The sequence below is a fragment of the Gorilla gorilla genome, chromosome 22, assembly GCF_029281585.2.
Source record: "Gorilla gorilla gorilla isolate KB3781 chromosome 22, NHGRI_mGorGor1-v2.1_pri, whole genome shotgun sequence".
NCBI classification, from domain to species: domain Eukaryota; kingdom Metazoa; phylum Chordata; class Mammalia; order Primates; family Hominidae; genus Gorilla; species Gorilla gorilla.
Genome location: NC_073246.2, coordinates 46,097,371 through 46,116,311, shown reverse-complemented (window position 1 = coordinate 46,116,311; position 18,941 = coordinate 46,097,371).

Genomic DNA, 18,941 nt, shown 5'->3' with positions numbered 1-18,941 from the left:
CCTTGGCCCCTCAAACAAGCCTGGACTCCATGCCTTCTCCCCTGCTCCAGATGGAGGTTCCATCCCCTGTGGCTCCCTGGAAGAGCCAGGCTCCCAGAAGCCAGGAGCCTGAGTCAGGAAGGCCTTGGGGAACATGGAGCCCTGGCCAGGCCTTGGCTCCTGGAGGCCCTGGGCCCTGCTCCTGCAGCCTGACCAGGTGGTCTGGCATCAAGGGAGGGGTGGGTCTCCTCAGGACACTTTGTGAGGACCCTAGCACCCTCCTGGCCACAAGCTTCCTCACTGGGCCTCAATTTCCTCACTGTAGAGAGGAAGTTGCCTCTACTTGTTGAGGGCGGGATGGCCATTCCACATGGGTGTCCAAGTCAGGGAGGCAGCTCCGAGAACCGGTGAGCTCAGAAGAACCCCTGCTCAGCCAAGGGCATTGGGGAGGGGGTGACTCCCTGCCCCCTCCCCTCCTACTACTCTTGCCTCAAACCTGCCCCACTGGTTGGGCCTCAGTTTCCCTGGTCTGGCCTCTCCACTGCATCCCACTGTGGGTATGTGTCCAGACAGCGTCACTTTTCTCAGTGAACTAGGGGGAGTGGTGCCAGATTTTTTTCTTCTTTTTTTTGAGACGGAGTCTCGCTCTGTCGCCCAGGCTGGAGTGCTGTGGCGCGATCTCCGCTCACTGCAAGCTCCGCCTCCCGGGTTCACGCCATTCTCTTGCCTCAGCCTCCCGAGTAGCTGGGACTACAGGCGCCCGCTACCACACCCGGCTAATTTTTTTGTATTTTAGTAGAGACAGGGTTTCACCATGTTAGCTAGGATGGTCTCAAACTCTTGACCTCGTGATCCGCCCGCCTCGGCCTCCCAAAGTGCTGGGATTACAGGCGTGAGCCACGCGCCCAGGCTTCTTTTTTGCAGAATTGACCATCTGCCTTGCGATCTTACCAAAAGGCCCAGCTGGTGGGCCGGGGCCCTCTCGGTGGACAGGCCCTGGGAGAACAGAGCTCTGCCCTCTGCCCCCTCCGAAGCCCACCAGCTATTAGCTGAATGTCGGTCTCCCCCCAACATTCTTATGTTATAGCTTCACTCCCAAGGTGATAGTAGTAGGTGGTGGGACCTTTGGAAGGTCATTAGGTCGAAAGGACTCTGCCCTCAGGAACGGATTACTGCCTGTATAAAAGGGGCCTAATGGCTGGGCACAGTGGCTCACGCCTGTAAGCCCAGCACTTTGGGAGGCCAAGGTGGGCAGATCACCTGAAGTCAGGAGTTCAAGACCAGCCTGGGCAACATGGAGAAACCCCATCTCTAGTAAAAATACAAAAATTAGCCAGGAGTGGTGCGCACCTGTAATCCCAACTACTCAGGAGGCTGAGGCAGGAGAATCACTTGAACCCGGGAGGTGGAGGTTGCAGTGAGCCGAGATCACGCCACTGCACTCCAGCTGGGGCGATAGAGCAAGACTCTGTCTCAAAAAAAAGGAGGGGGGCCTGAGGCAGCCCCTGTGTCCCTTCCTCCATGTGAGGACACGTAGAAGGTGCCATCTAGGAACCAGGAAACAGGCAACAGGCCCTCACCAGACGTGGCGCCTTGATCTTGAACTTCCCAGCTTCCAGAACTGTAAGTGATAAATTTCTATTTTTTTTTTCTTTTGAGACAGTGTCTCACTCTGTCACCCAGGCTGGAGTGCAGTGGCACGATCTCGGCTCACTACAACCTCCGCATCCCAGGTTCAAGTGATTCTCCTGCCTCAGCCTCTCTTGTGATCTGCCCCCTCGGCCTCCCAGGGTGTTGGGATTACAGGCGTGAGCCACCGTGCCCAGCCAATTTCTATTGTTTGTAATTGCCCACTCTAAGGATTTTATTACAGCAGCACAGACTGACACACCTCTCACGCTGAGCGTCCCACTTTCTGAGTCACTTCGGTTTCTCTGCCCACCCTGCCTGTCTCCTCCCTCTCCAGTCTGGTCATGCTGAACGGACCAAAGCTCCTACAGGTGCAAAGAGTGACTTTGGGGGTCGGTGCGCGGTCAGCGGCAGGCCATGAACTCACCGGGACACTAAGTCAAATGCCCTGGAGAATGCAGTACTCTGGCGTTGGGCAGGACACCCATCCGGAGCTGCACAGCCCGCTATGGGGCTCACCTGCTTTTCTGTTTTGATCCCAGAGTCAACAGCCCATCCTCCAGGGACTGCAAATAGCAGGAAGCCTAAAATTAGGAGGAGGGGATGACAGCAGGTGCTGACTGCAGCAGGGCACCGAATGGTCCTTGGAGACCTCAGGCCATGCTTGGATAAACATATTTTTCCATCCAGTTAACCCACCAGCCCAGTGTTGGTGTAGCAGGACCATATGCTTCAGTTACAAGGCCGGCCTTCAATTTGGAAGAAGTCCAATTTATCCATTTTTCCTTTTACATTTCTTTTCTTGTGCTTTTGGAGTCAAGTCTAAGAATTCTTTGCCCAGCCCTAGATCCTGAAGATTTTCTCCTACGTTTTTTTTCTGAATGTTTTATAATTTTACGTTTACATTTAAATCTTTGTGATCCCTTCCAAGTTAATATTTACAGAAGATGTGAGACCTAGGCTGAGGCTCTTTGCCCCTACTCCATGGGTGTCCAATTTGTTGAAAGGTTGTCTTTCTTCCATTAAATTTATTTTATATCTTTGTCAAAAATTAGTTGGGCAGTAAATCAAATGGATCCAAGACCTACATAGAAAAGCAAAAGCTACAGAACTCTTAGAAGAACACATTGAGAGAAATCTTCATGACATGAATTTGTTAGTATTTTCTTAGATATGATGGCAAAAACATCAGATAAATAAACCGGACTTCATCAAAATTAAAATGTTTCTATAGGCCAGGCACAGTGGCTCATACTTGTAATCCTGGCACTTTGGGAGGCCAAGGCAGGTGGATCACCTGAGGTCAGGAGTTGGAGACCAGCCTGGCCAACGTGATGAAACCCTGTCTCTACTAAAAATACAAGAAATCAGCCGGATGTGGTGGTGGACACCTGTAATCGCAGCTACTCAGGAGGCTGAGGCAGGAGAATCTCTTGAACCCGGGAGGCAGAGGTTACAGTGAGCCAACATCTCGCTGTTGCACTCCAGCCTGGGCAACAAGAGTGAAACTCCATCATAGAATAGAATAGAACAGAATAGGATAGGATAGGATAGAATAGAATAGAGTAGAGTAGAATAGAATAGAATAGAATAGAATAGAATAGAATAGAATAGAATAGAATAGAATAGAATAGAATAGAATAGAATGAATAGAATAGAATGAATAGAATAGAAAAATAAAATTTAAAAAATAAAATAAAAAAATAAAATAAAGTTTATACAGTAAAGGACACTGTCAGGAGAGCAAAAAATCCCCTGGAGAGCAAATGTGAACATTTGAAAAATCACATATCTGATAACAGTCTAATATCCAGAACATATGGAGAACTCTTAGACAATCCAATTAAAAACTGGGCAAAGGACTAAAATAGACATTTCTCCAAAGAAGATAGGCAAATGGCCAACAAGCACATGAAAAGACGCTCAGCATCATCAATCATTAGGGAAATGCCAATTAAAATCAAATGAGATACCACTTTACCCCAGCTAGGATGGCTATTATCAAAGAACAGAAAATAACACGTGTTGGTGAGAATGTAGAAAAATTGGAATCCCCGGCCGGGCGAGGTGGCTCACGCTTGTAATCCCGGCACTTTGGGAGGCCGAGGTGGGCAGATCACGAGGTCAGGAGATCTAGACCATCCTAACACGGTGAAACTCTGTCTCTACTAAAAATACAAAAAATTAGCTGGGCGTCGTGGCAGGTGCCTGTAGTCCCAGCTACTCGGGAGGCTGAGGCAGGAGAATGGCGTGAACCCGGGAGGCGGAACTTGCAGTGAGCCAAGATCGCGCCACTGCACTCCAGCCTGGGCAACAGAGCGAGACTCCATCTCAAAAAAAAAAAGAAAAGAAAAGAAAAATTGGAATCCCCACAAGTTGCTGATGGAAACAGAAAGTGGTACAGCCACTGTAGAAAACAGTTTGGCAGTCCCTCAAAAAATTAAATATAGAATTACTATATGATCTAGCAATTTCACTTCTGGGGATACACCAAAAAGAAATGAAAGCAGGTATTCAAGCCAAAGCTTGTACACCAATGTTCATAGCAGCACCATTTACAACAGCCAAAGGGTAGAAACAACCCAAAAGTCCATCAACAGAAGAATGGATACATAGAATGTGGAATAGCCATATGATGGAATATCATTCAGCTGTAAATAGGAATAAAGTACTGATGCCTGCTGCAATGTGGATGAACCTCAAAAATGCTGTGCTGGCTGGGCGCGGTGGCTCATGCCGGTAATCCCAGCACTTTGGGAGGCCGAGGCGGGTGGATCACGAGGTCAGGAGATCGAGACTATCCCGGCTAACACAGTGAAACCCCGTCTCTACTAAAAATACAAAAATTAGGCAGGCGAGGTAGCAGGCACCTGTAGTCCCAGCTACTCAGGAGGCTGAGGCAGGAGAATGGCATGAACCCGGGAGGCAGAGCTTGCAATGAGCGAGATCACGCCACTGCACTCCAGCCTGGGTGACAGAGCAAGACTCTGTCTCAAAAAAAAAAAAAAAAAAAAAAAAAAAATGCTATGCTAAGTAAGCCAGACATGAAAGAGCCACACATTGTATGATTACATTTATATGACATACACAGAATAGGCAGATCTGTAGGGACAGAAAACAGATTGGTGATTTCCAGGGGCTGGAGAGAAGGGGAAATCAGGAGTGACTGTTTAATGAGTATGGGGTTTCCACTTAAGAGTGGATGAAAAAGTTCTGGAACTAAGACAGTGATGACTGTTGTACAATATCATGATGTACTAATTGCCACAGAATTTTAAACTTTCAAATGGTTAAAATGGTAACTTTCATGTTATGTGAATTTATAATACAAATTAATTAATTAAAAAGCAGTTGGGCATATTCGTATGGATCTATTTCTGGGTTCTCTGCTTTGTTCCATTGGTCTATGTGTCTGTTTACCAATATCACACAGTCTTGATTACTGTAGCTATATAATAAATCTTGAGACCTAGTAAACTGATTTCTCACTTCATTCTTCTTTTTCTTTTTTTTTTTTTTTAGTCTTTCTCTGTCACCCAGGCTGGAGTGCAGTGGTGCAATCTTGGCTGACTGCAACCTCCGCCTCTCAGGTTCAAGCTATTCTCCTGTCTCAGCCTCCCAAGTAGCTGGGACTACAGGCACACACCACCACACCCGGCTAATTTTTGTATTTTTAGTAGAGACGGGGTTTCACCATATTGGTCAGGCCGGTCTTGAACTCCTGACCTCAGGTGATCAGCCTGCCTTGGCCTCCCAAAGTGCTGGGATTACAGATGTGAGCCACCACACCCAGCCCATTCTTATTTTTCAAAATTGTTTCAGCTATTCTAGTTTCTTTGATTTTTCATATAAATTTTAGAGTAATTTTGTTTCTATCTATTAAAAAAATCTTGCTAGGATTCTGGGCCAAGTGTGATGGCTCACACCTGTAATCCCAGCACTTTGGGAGGCCAAGGTGGGCAGATCACAAGGTCAAGAGATCGAGACCATCCCGGCCAACATGGTGAAACCCTGTCTCTACTAAAAATACAAAAATTGGCTGGACGTGGCAGCGCACTCCTGTAGTCCCAGCTACTCAGGAGGCTGAGGTGGGAGAGTCGCTTGAACCTGGGAGGTGGAGGTTGCAGTGAGCCGAGATCGCGCCTCTGCACTCCAGCCTGGAGACACAGTGAGATTCTGTCAAAAAAAAAAAAAAAATCTTGCTGGGATTCTGATAGGAATTATATTTAACCTATATATCAGCTTGGGGAAACTTGACATCTTTATGATGCGAATTTTCTGATCCATGAACATCGTATGCCTCTCTATTTTGTGAAACCTTCATTGATTTTTTTAAAAAAAGTGTCTCATAGTTTCAGCATGAAAGTCCTGTACATGTTTTATGTTGAGCAAGTGTGAATGGTTTTGTGGTTTTTATTTTGGTGTCTACGTGTTTATTGTTGATATATAGAAATTCTAATGTTTTTGCATGTTCATCTTGTATCCTACAACCTTGCTGAACTCATTTCATTAATTCTAGGAGTGGTTTTTGTTAAATCTTTGGGTTTTTTTTTCCAAGACGATTATGTTTTCTGTAAATAGGGACAGTTTGATTCCTTGCTTTCCAACCTATATGCCTATATTTCCTGGTCTTGCCTTATTGCACTGGCTAAAACTTCCAGCACTAAGTTGAATCACAGTCATGGGAGTGGACATCCTTGCTTCATTTCTGATCTTAGGGGGAAAGCATCCAGTCTTTTGCATTAGTTGCATGTTTTTTGTAGTAAAAGGCGAAAGATTTATACGATTTGAAGAGAAACCACAGCTGCATGTTTTTTGTAGATGTTCTCTATCAAGTTGAGGAAAGCTCCCATTATTTCTATTTCTCTGAGAGTTCTTATTGTGAATGGATATTGAATTTTGTCAAATGCTTTTTCTGCATCAATCAATCTGATCCTGTGACTTTTTCCTTTTTATGATGACAAAATATATTCCACCTCCCCTCTCTGCCAGGAACAAAGGTTAATCACTGACAACAACTGGATTCTTATTGGCCTGAAGATGATACTAGAAGAATCTATGATATGGTTTGAATGTTTGTCCTCTCCAAATCTCACACTGAAACGTGATTCCCAGCATTGGAGGTGGGGCAGGATAGCAGGTGATTCTGTGATTTCCAGTGTTGGAGGTGGGGCAGGTGGGGCAGGTGGGGCAGGGTAGCAGGGATTATGTGATTCCTGGCGTTGGAGGTGGGGCAGGTGGGGCAGGGTAGCAGGTGGTTATGTGATTCCCAGCATTGGAGGTGGGGCAGGTGGGGCAGGTGGGGCAGGTGGGGCAGGTGGGGCAGGGTAACAGGTGATCGGATCATGGGGCCTGATCCCTCATGAATGGCTTGGCACCATTGCTTTGGTGATAAGTGAGGTCTCATGCTATCTGCTTGTGTAAAGCATGTGACACCTCCCCCTCTCTCTTGCTCCCACTGTCACCATGGGAAGTGCCTGTTGCCACTTTGCCATCCACCGTGATCGTAAGTTTCCCAAGGCCTCCCCAAAAGCTGAGCAGATGCTGGCGCCATGCTTGTACAGCCTGCAGAACTGGGAGCCAATGAAATCTCTCTTCTTTATAAATTACCCAGCCTCAGGTATCTCTCTAGAGTGAAGCAAGAACGGCCTAACACCATCTACACAAGCAAGCTTCCCCAAGTCACCTCCATCTGCCGTTCTCTGCCGTCCCACAAGCTGCCAGCCCTGGGGACTCAAAGTCCTCCTCTGCCTTGTCACTTCTCCAAAAATGTACTGTCCTTGGTTGAAGATGCTACATAAGCTGGAATTCAAAGTCACCTCTTGGAGAACAACTCATTCTGTGGGTTCTTCCGTGAAATATGCACGTTCATAAACTTCTGTTTGTTTCTCTTGTTAAAATCTGGTTTTTGTCACGGGGTCTATTCCAACTAAGAATTTAGGGCCAGGCGCAGTGGCTCATGCCTATAATCCCAGCACTTTGGGAGGCTGAGGCAGGTGGATCACCTGAGGTCAGGAGTTCAAGACTAGACTAGCCAACATGGCAAAGCCCCGTCTCAACTAAAAATACAAAAGTAGCTGGACGTGGTGGGCGCCTGTCATCCCGCCTACTCGGGAGGCTGAGACAGGATAATCGCTTGAACCCATGAGGCGGAGGTTGCAGTGGGCCGAGATCACACCACTGCACTCCAGCCTGGGCGACAGAGCGAGGCTCCATCACAAAAAATAAAAATAAATAAATAAATAAATAAATACATACATACATACATACATAAATTACGAGGGTCAAGAAAAATGTTTTGCCTCTGCTACAATGAGCAGAAGCTTTTCATTCCGAGAAAGCACAGTGCATCAATTTCTCTTTCATGGCTAGTGTTTTTGTGCCCCCACGAAGAAATCTTTGCCTACCCCCCAGTTCACACAGATATTCTCTTATATTCTAAAAGTTCTGGAAACTTCATCATTTACTTTTTTTTTTTTTGACTGAGTCTCGCTCTGTCACCCAGGCTGGAGGGCAGTGATGGGATCTCGGCTCACTGCAACCTCCGCCTCCCGGGTTCAAGCGATTATCCTGCCTCAGCCTCCTGAGTAGTTGGGACTACAGGTGCGCTCCACCACTTCCAGCTAGTTTTTTTGTATTTTTAGTAGAGACGGGGTTTCACCATGTTGGCCAGGCTGGTCTTGAACTCCTGACCTCAACTGATCTGCCCCCCTCAGCCTCCTAAAGTGCTGGGATAACAGGCATGAGCCACCACACCTGGCCTCAAATTGACTTCTGTGTATGGTGTGAAGTAGGCAGGAGCTGAGGTTTATCCTTTTGCAGGTGCATGTCCAGTTGCCCTGGCACTAGAAATACCCCTTTCTCCATTGAATGGTCTCTGCTCCTTGGTCGAAGGCCAGCTGTCCACAGGCATGAGGTCTGTTTCTGCATCTTCCCCCTTCCACGGTCCGTGTGTCCATTGGTTCACCTGGGCCCTGTGGTCTTAGTGACTGTGGCTCTACACAACAACGTCTTTGGAGTCTGGCCACACAGAGATCCTCTTGCTTCTGCTCTTAGAAGTCCTTGGCATTTCTATAGGAAACTTGGGGTCACCCTGTTGATTTCTAGAGCTGTGTCCTTGGGGCCACTTGAACCCCTCAAGGCTTTTGGTGGGGGGAACCCCTTCTTGGCTCCCCTCAGAGGCCCCCCATAACCTGCAGAAACTCGCCCACACCCAGGACCAAGGCTGAGCTCAGGCCTCTACCAGCCTGCCCGGCGGAGGTGCCCACACCCAGGACCGAGGTTGAGCTCAGGCCTCTGCCAGCCTGCCCGGCGGAGGTGCTGGTGGGTGTGGACACCACCATTGGATGGGATCCAGGTACTGCTCACATTGCACCACTCGGAGGGAGCCCAAGGTGCCCCGCAGGGGTCTCCAAGGACTTCCTAGAACAGAGCCCCCTCCCTTCCACCCTCCACATCTTCCTCTGCCCACCTGCTCACTGCCAGGGTAGGTGGCTCTCCCCTGCTGGGCCTTCCATCAGCACCGAGAAGTCAGCAGCGTGGCACCAGGGAACAGCCCTCTGGCATCCCCACCCCTGGCATGGGCCCCATCAGCACTGGGGTTTGTAGTCGGAGCTCTTGTTACTGAAGGGGTTAAAAACAAGCAGCAAACACAGCCAGCTCCACCATAGTCAGAAAGCCCAGAACGAAAGGAACGGAAGAAACCACCACAGGGCATTGGGTGCTGATGGGAGCTTCCCACAGGGTCTGTCCCCATGAGGCAGTGCAGAGGTGAAGGACAAGGAAAGGATCCAGAACGCATTGGTCAACCCTGAATCCAGAGTCAGACGGTGGCCCTGACAGAGGGAGGTGGGTAAGTGGGGTGTCCTCAGCTGGAGGCCCAGGGGAGCCTGTCATCTGGACCCGCACCCGGCCACCTGTGCCAAGGCGCATCCTCACCCTGGCCCCATTGTGACAGTCCTCACCTGGGGCCCTGCCCCTCTGCTGTCGACTCAGGTGCTCAGGGCTGTGCTGGTTTACAGGCTCCCCCCTGGGCAGGAAGAGCCCCCAACACCGAGGAGAAGCCTGTGCTCAGAGGGGCCCCAGGAGCCTTCTACACTGGCAGCCGCCCGTGGCCCTTGGCACCAGAAAGGAAGGCACTGCACCCTTTGCCCCCTCCTGGCCCAGCCCAGCACCTGCTCTTCCTCCAGACCCTAGCGCAGCTTGACTTCCCAGCCCCTCACTGCTGGCCTTTTGCCAGGCAGCCAGTCCCTGTTCCCTGCCGTGGAGGAACCCTCCCTCTGCCCAGCAGGCCTCCCTTCTGGCCTCACCCCTGTATAGCAGGGTCCCCTGGCTATCCCAGGTTCCCAAAGAACCCGCCCTAGCCCACTTGGCCTCGGAGCCGCAGCCCTGCATGGTGGGTCCACTTTTCCCAGAGACTTGGCTGGCTTTCTCCCAGCGTCTGCCCAGGGCCTGCCCTGGAGCATGTCTGGACACACCCGCTGCATGGACAAGAGAAAGAACACGGCTCCCTCAGCCTCTCCACCCGGCCAGAGACAAGGGGAGCAGGCCCCAGACGTGCTGATGGGTTAGTGCTGGGGAAAGGTGCCAACCCTTGAGTGATAGCAACGTGTGCAGAAAACACACAGGGAGTCTCCGGGTCAGAGGGCCTCTGCAGGCACCCCCATTCCAGCATCCTCAGCCCTGGCCCTGAGCCCCCAGGCAGACTCCAGCCATTCCTCAGCCCTGCCGGGTCTCTGGTGTGCTGGTCCTGAGCCACTGCAGGCCACGGAAGCGGGCACTGAGGCCAGGGTGCTCTGGGGACGTCCCTTCCACACCCATGTCCCCACCTGTTCCTGGCCTGCTGAGGCACAGAGAATAGAGGAGAATGTGGCCTGGTTCAGGGCTGGAAGGGAGTCCCCTGAGATTAAGAGGGAGGACAAAAGAACGGAAACTACCCAAATGTCCCTCAGTGGGGGCAGGTGAGAGACCGGGCGTCCCTCTCCACAGATGATGGGCCAGCCAGCAACGGGAAGCCGGGACCGAGGGCTCAGACTGCGTGGGGTCCAGCGTGCCACTGTTTAATCTGCAAGCATAAGTGTGGCTTCAGTTGTAGACATATGCATAGATTCATTCTGATGTTAAAATAGGAACTAGGCCGGGCACAGTGACTCACACCTGTGATCCCAGCACTTTGGGAGGCTGAGGTGGGCAGATCATCTGAGGTCAGGAGTTTGAGACCAGCCTGGCCAACATGGTGAAACCCCGTCTCTACTAAAATTACAAAAATTAGCCGGGCATGGTGGCAGGTGCCTGTAATCCCAGCTACTCAGGAGGCTGAGGCAGGAGAATCGCTGGAACCCAGGAGGCGGATGTTGCAGTGAGCCAAGACCGTGTCTTTGCACTTCCAGCCTGGGCGACAGAGCAAGACTCCATCTCAAAAAAAAAAAAAAAAAAAAAGAAAAGAAAAGAGAAAAGAAAGAAAAGGGAAATAAAATATAATGGAAAAATATTCACAATACCAGTGAATACTCACTTTTTTTTTTTTTGAGACAGAGTCTTGCTCTGTCCTACAGGCTGGAGTGCAGTGGTGCGATCTCAGCTCACTGCAACCTTTGCCTCCCAGGTTCAAACAATTCTCATGCCTCGCCACACGAGTAGCTGGGATTACAAGCATGTGTCACCATGCCCGGCTAATTTTTGTATTTTTAGTGGAGACAGGGTTTCACCATGTTGGCAAGGCTGGTCTCGAACTCCTGACCTCAGGTGATCCACCTGCCTCGGCTTCCCAAAGTGCTCAGATTACATGTGTGAGCCACGGTGCCCGGCCTGGATTTAACTTCTTAATAGTATTTTTACAAGTCAGTTCTTCCTTAATTAGTGTGTAAATCTAATACCATTCATTCCAATCAAATTACCAATGGGATTTTTCAAAGAACTTGATTTAATGTTCTTGTGGAAGGTGAGTGAACATGAGACAAGACACTTCTGAAGACTGTCACACGGCGCGGGGTGTTTAAACATGGTATAAAGCTACAGCCAGCGTGGCAGGAGCTCCAAGGCAGAAACTGACACACCCCTGGAGAGAAATGCAAAGCCTGAGACCCAGGCACTCAGAGAGGCAGGTGATTGACACACGGTTTTGAATGCATCAGGGAATGGGGGGCGTATTCAAAAGTGATCTTGAGAGAACTGGATAGTAATTCGCAAAAGCCATGGCAAACACTAAAATTATTCCAATTAGAATTAATACATAAAATGACTTGAAGACATGAAATAATGAAATGGAAAAAATGAAATAAAATATCCAAAGAAAATAAAGGTGCATGCTTATACCATTTTGGGGTGAAGAGGAACTTTTTAAATGTGTTAGGAAGAATGGAAATCTAAAAAAAGACTCGTAGACAGGGCCAAGCGCAGTGGCTCACGCCTGTAATCCCAGCACTTTGGGAGGCAGATCACGAGGTCAGGAGTTGGAGACCAGCCTGACCAACATGGTGAAACCCTGTCTCTACTAAAAATACAAAAAAAAAAAAAACCAGCTTGGCATGGTGGCACGTGCCTGGAATCCCAGCTACTCGGGAGGCTGAGCCAGGAGAACTGCTTGAACCCAGGAGGCGGATGTTGCAGTGAGCAGAGATCACGCCATTGCACTCTATCCTGGGCAACAGAGCGGGACTCCTTCTCAAAAAAAAAAAAAAAGAAAAAAAGACTCATGGACCTGACTAAATGATAATGTAATATGCTTGCATAGAAAAATGCCATTAAACATTAAAATAGATTAACAAGCTGAAGAAAATACTTGTGATTTATATATACAAGGATTATATGAGTCAATATCTTTAACATATAAAGAGGCTTTCAAATTAATAAGAGAAAAACAACCAAGGGTTACAAAGAAAATGAAAGGAACAGAGAAGAGAGACTTAAGCTTTGCCAGAGATTTCATGTCATAGTTCAGTAGCATTGGGGGCTGCACAATCCAGCACCATTTCACTGTTCCCACTTTGCAGCTTTTGAATATTGAGCTATGAAAGTATGTGACATATGCGAACATCATAAAACTCGTGCTTTCCAGAACACAATTTCGTACATGGCTTTTATAAATGTACCATAAAGGAAATTTCCTTTACTTAGTAGGTTTGGGGGAAATGGTGGATAATTTAACGGGTGAGGCAGATGTAGTATTTCGGGATTCTCGGAGACTCTAATACAAAGATGCCAACTGTGACCGGAGTGTGTCCCTGACTATCTGACCGTGCTCACCGTGGCAGCTCTGGACCGGGCTCGGCTAGGAGCGCTGTGGTTCTTCAACGGGGAGCCTCAGTGAACCCCAACTATGGCCCGGGAAGAGGCTGCACACACCCCTTTCAGCCAGGAGAGGGGGATATTCGGTCATTTTTGTGGGTGGCCCCGGGACCTTGTTTTTGTGGGAGCCACGATTTGGAAGCGGCCTTATTTTTTCACTCGTTTTATTATTGTCCCGAACAGCCTTGTCTGAGGCCTGCTCTGTGAGGCTGCTGACGTCTGCAGGAGAGAACCAGGACCTCACTGTGGGCGCTGGGCCCACTCCCAGGCTTGTCTTTCTCAATATTAAAGCATCAGCTTCATCCAAGGTTGAGAGAGCCGCAGGCCTGGGTGTGGCGCTGGAGAGCAGTCTGGGGACCCATGGGCCCTGGGGCGCCTTGCAGTCCTCTCCAGACCAGGAGACGCAAGAGCTCACGCCACCTCTAACTCCAGCGGCACTTTGTCTTCGGGAGAAAAATGAATGTTTGCTCATTCGTTCATTCACTCCACAAACACAAAACATATCACCCCCCACCCCACTACAGCTGTGACTCGATGTGGCCACTGAATGTGGAGGGGTCACCACGTCCCCTTCGCCTGCCGTGATCACCACCTCAGTCTGCCCCTCAGAGGCCCAAGGACATGAGTGTGTCTCCAGATGCTGGGCTTTGGCTCCTGCTGTCTATAGATTGATCAAGCAGAGGTGAGACAGTGTCTTCCACACTGTGGGCTGGAGGGCAGAGGGCACACGGTATGGGGTACCCGGGCCTCCCCAGCCCCCAGCGGGCCATCGGCACCAGTCCTCGCACTATCACGGGCTCCTGGAGAGAAGATGAGTTGCACGGTCTTCCCACTTCTGGAGTGCGATTTCCCACATGGGTGTTTTCTGAAACACAGTTTCACGTGCCATTTATAAATGCACCATCAAGGGAAGGCTCTCTGCAGAAGCAGCTTTGGAAGAGATGGAGGCTTCCATTGATTAAGCGTGTCTGTCCTATGTGCTTCTCAGAAACTTCACGCAGGGATATAAATCGCAACCCTCCAAGTAGGTGAGGGGCAGACAGTGTGTCCCAAACAATCTGACTATGCACTCTGTTCCCAAGCACACCCATGACAGTGCCTTCTGGAGGGTGGGAGAAGCGGCAGCCCCTGCTGGGGTCCAGTGCATTGGCCAGCAGGTCTGGGTGAGGCTTCAGTGACCACCCCCAGGCTCCTGGGGCTTCCACAGTGGAGGCTGCCATCCTGTCCTTTCTTCCTGACCCTCATGGCCCTGGCTGTATGTGGCCACCCCGGGTCCAGCTGGGCCCAGGCCAAGGCCAGGCTGAGTCACAGGGGCCTTTCCAGACCCCTAGGGTCAACAGCATCAGAAATCATCGTGTAGGCTGGGCGCAGTGGCCCACGCCTGTAATCCCAGCACTTTGGGAGGCCGAGGCGGGTGGATCACGAGGTCAGGAGATCGAGATCATCCTGGCTAACACGGTGAAACCCCGTCTCTACTAAAAATACAAAAAAATTATCCAGGCGTGGTGGGCGCCTGTAGTCCCAGCTACTTGGGAGAATGTCGTAAGCTTGCAGTGAGTGGAGATGCGCCACTGCACTCCAGCCTGGGTGACAGAGTGAGACTCCGTCTCAAAAAAAAAAAAAAGAGAAATCAATGTGTAGTGAGCTGTGGGTCACCCCATCAAGCCAGCACACAGGTGGCTTCCAGGCTGGAGAGGACATGGGAGCTCATGCAGAAGGGCTTCCAGGCTGGAGAGGACATGGGAACTCATGCAGAAGGGCTTCCAGGCTGGAGAGGACATGGGAGCTCATGCAGAAGGGCTTCCAGGCTGGAGAGGACATGGGAACTCATGCAGAAGGGCTTCCAGGCTGGAGAGGACATGGGAGCTCATGCAGAAGGAAGACTCCAGATGCATCCATGAGTGCCAGGAAGGGGCAGCCACACAGCGGGGGCTGTGCTCCACCAGCCCCCGTAGCCCTGCTTGGGGAGCTTTAAGGCCCACCCTGCCACGTTTGCGTCCTTGGGGCTTGCTGGGGCATGGAGAGTGAGGCCAGAGGTCCCCCAGTGACCAGCACCTGTGGTCCGCATGCTGGTGGGTATATCACAGGGGCCGATGCCAGTGGTGGCCTCAGGGACTGAGCTCCCAGAGAGCTCCCCATGAGAGGCCAGCTTTTCTGGGGCCCATCTGTAGAGCACCGGGCCTCTCTCCTGCTGAGACCGCTCTGGTCTCTGCTGAGCAGCAGTGGGGTGCACAGGGACTGGGGGCTCTGATGGATGCGAGGGGCTTCCTGTCCTGTGGCCTACGCCAGGGCACCCGCCCTGGACAGAACCTTCCTTTACTGCAGGAGGTTCTGGGGTGTGAAGTTAGAAAACTGCCCTTCCGGAAGCCGGGCACAGTGGCTCACACCTGTAATCCCAGCACCTTGGGAGGCCGAGGCAGGCGGGTTACCTGAGGTCAGGAGGTCGAGACCAGCCTGGCCAACATGGTGAAACCCCGTCTCTACTAAAAATACAAAAAATGCTGGGTGTGGTGGCATGCACCTGTAATCCCAGATACTAGGGAGGCTGAGGCAAGAGAGTCGCTTGAACCCGGGAGGCGGAGGTTGCAGTGAGCTGAAATTGCTACTGTACTCCAGCCTGGGCCACAGAGCGAGACTCTATCTCAAAAAAAAAAAAAAAAAGAAAGAAAGAAAGAAAAGAGAAAAAGAAAAAAGAAAACTGCCCTTCCAGGATAACTTGAGGTCAGGAGTTCGAGACCAGACTGGCCAACATAGTGAAACCCCGTCTCCACTAAAAATACAAAAATTAGCCAGGCAGCCGGGGTGAGGTGGCTCACACCTATAATCCCAGCACTTTGAGAGGCTGAGGCGGGTGGATCATGAGGTCAGGAGTTTGAGACCAGCCTGGCCAACATGGTGAAATCTCGTCTCTACTAAAAATACAAAAATTAGCCATGCGTGGTAGTGCACGCCTGTAACCCCAGCTACTCGGGAGGCTGAGGCAGGAGACTCGCTTGAACCTGGGAGGCAGAGGTTGCAGTGAGCCGAGATGGCAGCACTGCACTCCAGCCTGGGCGATAGAGCGAGACCCCCCCCCAAAAAAAATTAGCCGGGCATGGTGATGCGTGCCTATAATCACAGCTACTCAGGAGGGTGAGGTGGCAGTGAGCCGAGATCATGTCACTGCACTCCAGCCTGGCAACAGAGAGAGACTCTGTCTCAAAAAAAATAAAATAAAATAAAGAAAAGAAAAAAAGAAAGGCCGGGCGCAGTGGCTCACGCCTGTAATCCCAGCACTTTGGGAGGCTGAGGCGGGCAGATCACGAGGTCAGGAGATCGAGACCGTACTGGCTAACGTGGTGAAACCCCATCTCTACTAAAAATACAAAAAATTAGCCTGGCAGCCCGGGCGCGGTGGCTCACGCCTGTAATTCCAGCACTTTGGGAGACCAAGGTGGGCAGATCACGAGATCAGGAGTTTGAGACCAGCCTGGCCAATATGGTGAAACCTTGTCTCTACTAAAAATACAAAAATTAGCCATGCGTGGTGGTGCACGCCTGTAACCCCAGATACTCAGGAGGCTGAGGATTCTCTTGAACCAGGGAGCTGGAGGTTGCAGTGAGCAGAGATGGCACCACTGCACTCCAGCCTGGGCAATAGAGGGAGACTCCTCAAAAAACAAAACAAAACAAAACAAAAGCCAAGTATGGTGGTGCATGCCTGTAATCACAGCTACTTGGGAGGCTAAGGTTGCGGTGAGCCAAGATCACGTCATCGCACTCCAGCCTGGCAACAGAGCGAGACTCTGTCTCAAAAAAAAAAAAAAAAAGAAAAAGAAAAAGAAAAACAGGCCGGGTGCGGTGGCTCACGCCTGTAATCCTAGCACTTTGGGAGGCCGAGGCAGGTGGATCATGAGGTCGGGAGATTGAGACCAGCCTGGCTAACACGGTGAAACCCCATCACTACTAAAAAAAAAAAAAAATACAAAAAATTAGCTGGGCATGGTGGCGGGCGCCTGTAGTCCCAGCTACTCGGGAGACTGAGGCAGGAGAATGGCGTGAACCCGGAAGGCAGAGCTTGCGGTGAGCCGAGATGGCGCCACTGCACTCCAGCCTGTGCGACAGAGCGAGATTCCATCTCAAAAAAAAAAAAAAAAAGAAAAAGAAAAAAGAAAACTGCGCTTCCTTGGAGCCAAAACCAGCCCCCAGGAATTCTCCCCTTTCCACTTGTGCTGGTGGGAACAGCCCTGCAGGGCAGGGGAGGTTGGGTGTGGGGCTGGGGTCAGGGGACAGATGGGCCTGCTGCTCCCGCTGTCTCCTTCTAATCACTTTCAATCCCGTGAGCTCCTGAAAAACAAAGCTCTTTGGAACAAAAGGAGGAGAAAACAAGATCATTTTACTCAAACACGGGGAAGTGATCTCACTGTCATCCTCAGTATTCTCTCCCTTCACTTTTTTTCATTAAAAAAAGTAACTATGTTAGAACAGCTTTAAAGTTATACAAACCTTGAGGCGCTAGTCCTGAACTGCCGCAACCCCCACCCAGCCCTCAGGCCCCCATGGACACTGTGGTTACATGAACAAACCTGCAGACACACCAAATTAGAGCCAAGGAGCCACATTTTATTCAGATTTCCCACTCCCTACCGCCCCTCTCTGTCCCGGGATCCCACGTGACACTTCACTGTCGCAGTGCCTCAGGGTCCCCACCCCCACCCCGCCCCGCTGTGAGTTTCTCAGACTCCCCCGTTGGGCGGCCTGACTGCCCCAGGGAGGAGGGCTCAGGCACTGGGCCGCCTCTGCTCGGACCCAGCAGTTCACTCCTGGAGAGGCTGGGCTGTGGGTCGGGGGAGAAAGCCCCCGTGCGGGGCACCCACCCAGGCGAATCCTCCCCGAGACGCTGGCCTGGGCCAGGGGCCAAGGGGTCATCAGGCTGCCCCTGTGTGGTCACCCCTCATGCAGTACTTGCAGAAGGAAGTCACCAGGCCCAGCCCACACTTCAGGGGGGTTACCTCCCACAAGGGTCTTCTCCCACTTTCGACCACCACAATTGTCCTGTTGCTCCAGCCCTGCCCGGCGGTCCTCCGCCCCCTGCTCTGAAGCCCCCAACCTCCCTCCAACAAAGTCCCCCTTCCCAACCCACCCCGCACCTCCCACACTGCCCCTCTGCCCACCCCACCTTCCTGCTCCCTTCCCTGCTTCCACCTTCCACCCCCACCCTGAACCTACCCCTCCCAGCTCCCCAACCCCCCACCTGCCCTGACATTCCCCACCCAACACCCCTTACCCCATCCTCCAGGGCCTTCCCTGTTTCCTTCTCTCCCCCACAGCTGCCCCCCAAACCTGGGGCTCCAGACTGAGCTCCCAAGCCCGGCTCCTGAACGCCCCTCCCTCTATCCCGCCAGAGGACCACCTCCCCTGAACACCCCATCTCCTCCTCACCATCTACCCCCACCCCCACTCCCATCCCAACCGACCCTGAGATCCCTAAGGCCCATCCCCACCCCATTCTCACCCCTATCCTGCCCTAAAGGCCACCTCCCCTGAAACCCCCATCCTCGGCCTCACACCCCCATTCCTACTTTCACCCCGTCTCTACCCTTGCCCTGAGCCCCGCCCCCCGCCACTGAGCCCTGCCCCTGAGTGCCCACCCTCACCCTATCATCACCCCCATCCAGCCAAAGGACCACCTCCCCTGAAGGCCCCCATCTCCAACTCACCATCCACCCCCACCCCCACTCCCTTCCTAATCCCCCAACAGATCTCCCTAAGCCCCGCCCTCCACCCACCCACCCTGCCCTGAGGGCCACCTCCACTAATCCTCATCCATCTCCACCCAGGGGGCCAACTCCACCTAAACCCCCCGCCCTGCCCTACCTCCACCCCTCCACCCCTCCACCCCTTTCTTCACCCTTGCCCTGAAGCCCACCCCTATGACCTTCCTAAACCCCACCTCTGAGCGCCCTGCCCCTACCCCACAGCCACCCCTATCCTCCACCCCACCCCAAGGGCCCCCCTCTACTGAAACCCCCCTCATCTGCCCCATCCCCAGTCCTCCCATCTCCACC